Raw genomic sequence first — 7,772 nt, 5'->3', positions numbered from 1 at the left:
TTTTGTAGTTTTTTTCATGAAAAGAGAAAATAATTAGAAACACAAATTTAAATATGCATCTAATATATATATTTTTTTTGTTGTTTTTTTTTTAATAAGGATTAGAAAAGAAAAATAAATCCTATATTAAAATAAAATACTAAATCTCATGAAAATATTTATAGAAAAGATTAAAAGAGAATTAGTTAAAAAAAACTTAATTGAATGGGCCAGGGGGTTTTAAACTGAAAAGGGAGGTGCAGCCCAAATTAATTTAAGGAACTGAAATAAAATAAAAAACATTGGGGCCGGACCGGGTCGGGTCAGTGTGACCCGGATCCGCCCCATCTCCTAAAACACACACGGGTTGGAAAACCCTAAACACAATTGAGAAAAGAGGCAACGCTCCTTCTCAATTTTTCTCTGAATTTCCTCTATCTTTCTTACGCTAACAGTAACAATGGAGGAACAAAACTCTTCCTCTTGCTCTCAATTCCCTTCACCGAACAATCAACAACACAAATCCCTCTCTCCATTTCTTTCTCCCACTCGTCATCTCTCTCTCGTTCTCCGACGAAACGAAAACAACCGCAACACTCTCTCTCTCGGAGCAACAACACAACTCGGCTTCTTTGCGGTAACAACAACAAAACGATGCTCTTTCACTGGGTTTCTCTCGGCGGCCATGAAGGAACAAAAGCTCTCATACAAAAAATAACAACTCCAAGCATAATCAGTAAGCAATTTCAAATTCGTTTTCAACTTTCGTGACGCAGCAACGAATTTAATTTCCCTCTGTTTTTCTGGCTATTTTGTTTTAACAGGTAACTAAAATTACAGTAATAACAGTATGGAGAGTAAGAGTGGAATCGAGTTACCTACGGCAAGGAGGATTTTGCCGGTATGTTATTGATTCTTGATGCTTCTGAATTATTGTCTGAACCGTAAATTATGATGGTGGTGCTGAACCGGTTGCGAATTGTTATTGTGTTGATGTGATTCTGAATTTTTGTTTTTGCAAATTGTTGCTGTGTTGCAGCTTCACCACAATTTGTTGCTGGAAGCGTCGGTGTTGAAATTGCAGGTGATGTGTGTATGAGGTGTAGACACGGGGCTGCAACGTTGAAGGTATGCTTCAATTCTCTTTTTGTCTTTCTGGAAATTCGTGTGGTGTTTGATGAAGAACACCCTCGAATTGTTGTTGATTGTTGTAGAACAACTTTGAACTTCTTGCTAACAACTTTGATTTGTTGTTGTAGGCTCCCTTTGATGAAGGTGATGCCTCTTTTTTTTGAAATTGCTTAGGACTTGAAGATGGATTTCAAGTAGGAACTCTCCACACCAAGGTATGAAGAATTTATTCTTCACTCCCTTTGTAACTAGAAACTCTTACTTTTCAAGTGGTTTTCTTTGGTTTTGAAGAATTTCTCCTTCTTACCAAGAAACTTTAAAACTATGAGAAGAGGGAGAAGTGAGAAAGCAAGTAGTTTAGTTGCTTTGGTGTGTCTTGCTTCAAAGAGAAACACTTCTATTTATAGGCCAAATTTAGGGATGTGTTAGGAATTAGGAAACTTGATTGGAATGTTATGGTCATTGCAAGAATAAGAATATATTCTTCATCATTGCAAGAATAAGAATATATTCTTCATCATTGCAAGATAAGAATAAGAATAAGAATATTCTTATACAAAGATATTTTTCATGATATAAGCCATGTGTGTAAATTTTTATGTCATTTTATGATGTCTCTAGGTTGCATAATTTTATGACATAAAAATCTCTCTTTGACATTCTTTGACTTTTGCTAATTTCACCCCCTTTTTGTTTTCTTTTTTTCATGTCACATGAGAACTCTTGAAGAAAGAATGAAGAAATTTGAACTTGAAGAATGAAGACTTTGAAGAATGAAGAATTCAAGAAAGTCTTTGAAGTTTTTTTTCTTTTTTCTTGTAATTCATTCCAACTTGAAAATGTATGAACTTTGTATTCTTGAAATGATGTAATTCTTGAACTTTAGATAAAGTTCCTTTTGTAATCCATGTGTAACTTAGAACTTGTTTTATGTAAAAGAATTCCAATTGGAAATATTCTTTTAGAATCTTGAATGAAATTGTATGGAACTTGAATATTTCTTGAATGAATTTCAAATGCAATTTTCTATGTCTTGAATCAATTCTTGAATTCCTTTGAATGATTCTTTGAAGAATGTTCTTGCACCAATGGACTTTTAATTCTTGAATTTATGGTTTTAGAACCATACTTGAAGCAATTCTTTCAACAAATTGACTAAAAGATATTTCTTGCAATTTTCATGAATTGTTTCAAACTTGTATCATCTTTCAAATAATCCATAAGAAACAATTTTCTTTACCATGACGAATCCATAGGCCAAAATCTTGAAATAGATTCCAATCAAAACTCTTGAATCACACAAATGGATATGACACACTTTATTTGAAGATGATTGAAACCTTTGATTGACTTCCTGGGGATTTTTTAGGGTTTCCCAAATGTAATCCCTGATTTCAGTCCCTGATAGTTCAAAAACCCTAATCTGATGATTTGAGATTTCACTGTTGATCAATCTTTGTGTAGGAGATGTTCTGAGTCAATGGATTAGGTCAAAATAATGCACTTGAGGTCTTGATATCATGTCCCAAGCCATTAGGTCAAATTCTGAGCAAAAGTCAGGAGTGTGCTGTCTTCAGTCAAAACCCTAATTTGGTTGATTCAGAGCCTTTGAGCTTGTTGAAATGAATCTCTGAGGACCAAATATTGATTGTTGATGAAGATGATTCATTTGAGATGAAGGGAGAACAAAACCCTAAATGATTGTTACTTGTACTGATGAGTGATTTCCTGATTAAATCCTGCTGAGTCACGAGTAGCAAACACAAGCTATGCAATTTGTTAGAGATGCAAATAATGCATATGCAATGATATGAGGTGGTATCTTAGGTCAAAAATTGGGGTATGACACCATAGAATGTAAATTTTAATGGTACTTTCGGGGTATTCAATCCACTCGCACCTTAAATGTCTGAAACCCAAGATGTTTGTACATTCAGGTCCGAGAAGATTGGATAGGGACAGCTTTTGCACCCTAAAATTTTCCCATTTATTTATACCCATTTGGCTTTCATACCCCATTCATGTGCACACTTCATCTAGGTCATCCATCCATTACTTTCATCCATATCATGGTTACTGTTTATAAATTGATAAGGAAAAGAGCTTCTGCTGAAGAAATTCTTGATCAAAAAAGAGAAGATTTGAAGTCTGATTCTATGGCATCATTCCTATTGAAGTCCTCCTAAAATCAGGGTTTCATCCTCTCCAATTCAAAGCTCTGATCAAAGGATGCAATCCTCAAATTCAGGCTTTTCAAACTAGGGTTTTGACCAAAGTCCTCAGTTGACTTTTTGGTCAACATATAATCAGGAGATGATTTTTGAGTATGAAATATGGTTGTCTGGAGGAAGTATTCATTGGAGCTTCTCTGGTTGAAAACTGATTGAGAATTAGATCGGAAACGGATTAATCGGGAAATTCGTCTGGAATCGGAAAAGTCAGGGTCAATATGCAAATGTTGACTTTTGGTAGAAAATCGGTCAAAGAAAATCAAAGAAATAAAATAAAATCAAGAAAATCAAAACTTGCCAAATTGGGATGGTGGTTAAAATGGGAAATGCCAAAAAAGGAAAGTTATGATACTTAGAAAAAATTTTGAGGAGTTTGTAAATGGCTGACCAGTGCACTTCATGGCTGATTTGCATATGGATAATGGCAAAATCTCAAAACAAGTTCAACAACAAAAATGTTAATCTCGTGGCATACTACAAGTTTGTAGTTGGAATTATTTTCAAAAGATGCTTGGATCAAGAGTTATGGAGGTTTGAAGTTGAACATTTCCATTGGAACACAAGTCATAGTATGGGGCAAAATTCTAGGAAGCGTGACACATTTCATCAAGCATGTGGTGTGCTGACTCTGAGGTTTATTTTAGAGAAATATAAAGGTCCATAAAGTACAAACTTGGTATGAATCTTTTCACCTCCATGTCCTCTATCCATTGAAACAAATATCAAGGTGATTGGATGAGTATTGAATCATCTAGGAGGCTCCAAAGTCACACCCTCGCAAAGTTAAGGTTCAGCATCTGGCAGGCCTGAATCTAAGTCACATGCGTGAACCTTTCATCAAACACGTGGCACGCTAAATTCAAATCCGTTTTTAAAGCTCTACAAATCTTCATCTAGATCAAGCCAGGTATCAAACTATTCCCTGCCATGGCTTCTTTCCAATTAACCATAGATTGTAACCATTGATCATGCTTGGACCAAGATAAGAGTACCCAAAGTTGTGCCCTCGCAAAGTCACGTTTTGACCAAGACTCAGGCCAATGATCAGGTCATGCGTGCAGGTTACCGGGCAGTGGTGATCATCGAGTTTCAAGACATTTTTGAAAGAGTTTTGGGCTGCATCACTACAACATCTTAACACCAAACTTGTTCTTTGATCTTTACTCTTTGCACTGACCTCAAAGGCTTGGAATGTGAATGAATGAGTCCTAAGATATGATCACCTAAAGTGGAACACTTGAAGTTGCAAAAATGCTGAGTCTTAGCAGAATTTCTATGCACAAGATTTTAGTTGCAAGAGGCTATGTTCCAAGGCATTTTGTGACATGTTACAAGCGATCTCTCTTCAAGTTACCAACACCAATTTTGTTCCACTACACCTCCTTTTCATTTTGATCATACAGTTGACACAAACGACGCACCATAGTTGGAGATATAGAGCCACAAAGTGAGCTTCACAAAATGCTCGTGTACAGGGCATTGAACGTAAAGCTGCAACCAGACACTTGCTCCTAAGCTGATGCATTAACACGCGCGTGAGAACTCATCAGCACCATCATATCATTTTAGGCCGTGCAGTTTCTTAAACTCAAAAAGCTCACCAAAAGCTTACTACAAATATCACAACTTGTTCACTAAGTTTAGTGAAGAAAAGATTACACTACAAGCTCCACACTCATGATACACTAACCATGCAACCTCATGCATCCATATATAAACCAAAGACCTTCACAAACTGAAGGGAGGCTGCATAATTATTTTTTTCACTCAGTTTCAAAGTTCTCTCATCTCTCCACTTTTTTTTCTCTCACTTCTCATCATTCTTTCTCTCTCATCTCCACCACCAGCCACCACCGTAACAAACTAACCAACTAACTCAGGCCACCATAACCACCTTCAAACCACCACAACAACCTTCATTCTTTTATCAAGAACCACCTTCATCCATCATCATTCAATCTTCACGATTCCAATCCATTCTCCAAACTCTCATCCTTTGATTTTCAAACTCCTCACTGATTTCTCTCTCTCTCTCTCTCTCTCAACCTTCAAACTGAGTCTGTTACAAACTCTAACGAACCTTCAAGAAGCCATAATCGTTCCTCTATTGCCATTATAACCAAGCTCCACTTTGCATCTCTTTCTCCAATCGTCATCATCAAACCAGAGCACAGAAACATCTGTTTCTATCAACACCGAGCGCTTCATCATCATCTTCCCTAAAGCTAAGCGTGGAGAGTGGTTTTTGATTCGGTCAGATTCGATCCTTGAGTTTATTTCTCAAGGATCCGTCCTTACTTAAGCTCAAGCACATCGTGTTCAAGATCCAAGAAGAAGCAGTGGAAGTTTCTGTATATAAACTCCAGATCTTGTTCAGGTACGCTTCTCCATTCCTATGAGCATGACGGTAATATCTGAATGAGTTTTATGCATCCATTGCTATGCTTTGTGCTTTGTATGTTGGAATCTCGAATTCATGTTAGTTTTTGAGATATGATGATCTTATTTGGATGCTGAGGCAATGTACCTAAGTCCTGTGGATTGTAAGGATCGCGTCGCTGTGCTTTTTGCTGTTGTTAGTAAAGATCTTGAATGTTAGGGTTTTGAGTTTTGACTCGGTTAGGACCTCATAGCATATCTCATGAAAAACTGATAGTATATTTGGGATCAGAGAGGAAAACCGAGTCGAATAGTGTTGTTCGTTATCATTACTGTGCGTTTTGGAATTTTCCGGCGAGAGTTCCATCGAGGAAGATGACCGGAGTCTCACTCCGGCGTCTGTGTGGGAGTGCATGGCTTTGATTCCGTCGGCCTTACGTGTCTCGTTGTAATTGGCTTGCGTTTTTCCTTTTTGTCTTTTGCGAATGATTAGAGGGTGAGTTGTTGCGTAGCGATTGGTCCAGGCTTTTTTTTGTCCTATCTGTTTTAAATGAGAAGTGGACCGATTGATATATGTCATGCTGCATATATGTTACGTTTATGCACACATATATAATAAAAATGTCTTTCTACACAATTAGATTTTTTAGGGGTATCTGTTTTTATTAGAGCTTTAATTGTTGATTTCTTTGAATTTTGATTGGCTCATATAACAAAAATAATAGATTTTAGTTTTAAATTCTTGGAAATAGCTTAAACATGAATAAAAATACAAAAATTGCTTGTGAATATTTTCCATTTTAGGTTAGATTTTAATTCTTTTATTTTGTGAATATTTTCAATACTTTGTGAAATGTCTAAAATACCCCTAATTGCTAAAGTTGACTTTAGTCAACTTAAGCAACTTTCTTCTTAGTTATTTCCCTTTAGATTTTAGTGTAGATCTTAAATAGGAATTAGAATAACAATTAGGCTAGAAAATAGGTTAGTCTCCCATCTTTCATTCTTTTTTTTCTTTCAACATTAAAACACTAATAAATAAATATGTGAATCACACCTTACTAAAAGTGAGGGAGAAATGAGTGGGATTTATTCCCTAATCTGTTTCTCACTCACTTAGTGGGAGAGAAATGAGTGGGATTCATTCCCTAATCTGTTTCTCGATCACTATATAATGGGAGAGAAATGAGTGGGATTCATTCCCTAATCTGTTTCTCGATCATTATACATTTTTATGTGATTCAAATCGCATAGTAAATCCCCTTAAAAAATACCCAACCAAAAACACTTAAAACACCTAATAAAGGCTCAAATTAAAACAAAGTGACGAAGTGGTGCGAAACCTTGTATTGGGTTTTGTTCATCATGTAGTTACATAAAAAACACAAACCCAATTTCTCTTCTCTTAAGAACAAGTTAAGTCCTTTCCAAAATTAGGCGTATAAGTCTCCAAAGGTCGAGCATCATGGATTGTGACCTTAACCTCTGTTCAACTAAAAAACACAAAACAAATGGAAACTATTGAGCCGAACTACAGTCGCTCTGATTCCTGAAAGGGATACGTAGGCATTGGGTCGCGGGGCCTAAGCGAGCACACTTGTAAATAATTCCTTCTTTTCCCCCTATTTCTTTTTGCATTCATTCGCATTTAGGTTTTAGACATTAGACACCTTTTAGATAGAAACAAACATAGGTGGATACCATCGAGTACAATGGGCGTGAGGGGTGCTAGCACCTTCCCCTTGCGTAACCGACTCCCGTACCCTATTCTCTGGTCGAAAAACCTTGTTCTTATTCTGAGTTAGGTTTCCTGGTATTCCTTTCCCTTGATGGGATAAATATATTAGTGGCGACTCTGGTCCATTTTTCGCGGTAGCAACACCATTGCTCTTCAGAAACAAACATAAGGCAAGTCACCTTCTGCTTCTCAAGATCAGAAAGATCAATCTTATAAATGTTGTTCTTTCTCTTGCTTGTAAATAGGATTGAGCCATCCTTCTGACTTACAGCCTTGCAAGACTTTTGATTGAAGATTATGTCATAACCATTGTC

The 7,772-nt window shown here is 36.5% G+C and overlaps 1 long non-coding RNA gene across 1 annotated transcript; it reads left to right on the top strand.

The window, feature by feature from the left end:
* The first annotated feature begins 581 nt into the window (after positions 1–581).
* LOC131628213 (uncharacterized) lies at positions 582–1,715 on the top strand. Its single transcript, XR_009291697.1, has 4 exons — positions 582–715; positions 804–880; positions 1,019–1,107; positions 1,239–1,715. It is a non-coding gene; the product is annotated as an uncharacterized LOC131628213 (long non-coding RNA).
* The last annotated feature ends 6,057 nt before the right edge of the window (positions 1,716–7,772 follow it).

This window comes from Vicia villosa, unplaced genomic scaffold (genome assembly GCF_029867415.1).
Source record: "Vicia villosa cultivar HV-30 ecotype Madison, WI unplaced genomic scaffold, Vvil1.0 ctg.000434F_1_1, whole genome shotgun sequence".
Taxonomy (NCBI): domain Eukaryota; kingdom Viridiplantae; phylum Streptophyta; class Magnoliopsida; order Fabales; family Fabaceae; genus Vicia; species Vicia villosa.
The sequence above is the reverse complement of the archived record's forward strand: the minus strand, read 5'-3'. Positions and strand labels throughout refer to the sequence as shown.